The sequence below is a fragment of the Mandrillus leucophaeus genome, unplaced genomic scaffold (assembly GCF_000951045.1).
Source record: "Mandrillus leucophaeus isolate KB7577 unplaced genomic scaffold, Mleu.le_1.0 Scaffold123, whole genome shotgun sequence".
NCBI lineage: Eukaryota > Metazoa > Chordata > Mammalia > Primates > Cercopithecidae > Mandrillus > Mandrillus leucophaeus.
The window spans coordinates 56747-58330 of NW_012100654.1; positions in this window are offsets into that span (position 1 = coordinate 56747).

The following is a 1584-nucleotide window of genomic DNA, read 5'->3' on the forward strand; positions in this document are numbered from 1 at the left end:
CCCGCCCTCCCTGCCAGCTCCTCCTCTGTCTTTCCTGGGCCCCACCCTGTCTGCCTACTACTCCTCTGTCTTTCCTGGGCCCCACCCTGTCTGCCTACTACTCCTCTGTCTGCCCACTACTCCTCTGTCTTCCCTGGGCCCCACCCTGTCTGCGTGCTCCTCCTCTGTCTTCCCTGGGAATCATCCTCCCTGCGGCTCCTCTTCTGTCTACCTTGGGCCCCGCCCTGCCTGCAACCCCTCCTCTGTCTTCCCTGGGCACTGCCCTGCCTGCAGCTCCACTCTCCCTCTCCTGGATCACACGCCCTACCACTGAAACTAACTTCAGATTTCTCATTCTCTTATTAGAAGCAGTGCATTGAAAAGGCACCATTTAAAAAGTGAAAAGACAACTCACATAATGTGAGAAAAATTTTGCAAATCATACATCTGATAATGGATTTGTATTTAGAATATATATAGGACTATTATAATTCAATAATAAAGAGATAAATAACCCAATTTAAAAGTGGGAAAGGGACTTGAATAGACATTTCTCCAAAGAAGATATACAAGTGGCCACGAAGAACACGAAACGTTGCTCAAAATGACTAGCCCTCGGGGAAATGCAAATCAAAGCCGCAGCAGGGTCCCCTCACACCTGCTAGGATGGCTAGAATAAAAAAACCCATAAGAACAGGCGCTGACAAGGAAGCAGAGAAACTGGACCCTCATCGATTCCATCCATGGTGGAATGTAAAATGGTGCAGATGCTTTGGAAAATAGACTGGCAGTTCATTAGATGATTAAATATGGAGTTACCATGTGACCCAGAAATTCCACTCCTAGCTCTTTACAACAGAGAAATGCATGTTCACCCAAAAATTATACCTGAATATTCACAGCAGCATTATTCAGTTTAGCAAGAAAGTGGAAATAGCACAAAAACCTATCAACTGCCGTGTGGATAAACAGGGTGTGCTGCACCCTACAGTGGAGTATTACTCAGCCATAAAAAGGGAAATACTTACACATGCTGCAACCCGGGTGAACCTTGGAAACATGCGCAGTGAGAGAAGCCAGTCGGAAAGAACTACTAATTTATGATTCCACTTACATGAAACATCCAGAATGGGCAAATCTGCAGAGACAGAACACAGAACACTGGTTGTCAGGGGCTGGGGGATATGGAGGAAAGGGGACATATGTGGTTTCTCTTTGTGGTAATGAAAATGTCCTGGAATTGGAGAGCTGTGATGGTTGCACAACTCTGTGAAGATAGAAAAAGCCATTGAGTTATACACCGTAAGTGGATGAATTGGGTGTTATGTGAATTCTGAGTAAAGCTGTTGAGACAACAAAAAACAAAGCATGGCCGGGCGCAGTGGCTCACACCTCTAATCCTAGCACTTTGGGAGGCCGAGGCCGACGGATCACCTGAGGTTGGGAGTTCGAGACCAGTCTGACCAACATGGAGAAACCTTGTCTCTACTAAAAATACAAAATTAGCCGGGCGTGGTGGTTCATGCCTGTAATCCCAGCTACTCTGGAGGCTGAGGCAGGAGAATTGCTTGAACCCGGGAGGCGGAGGTTGCAGTGAGCTGAGAT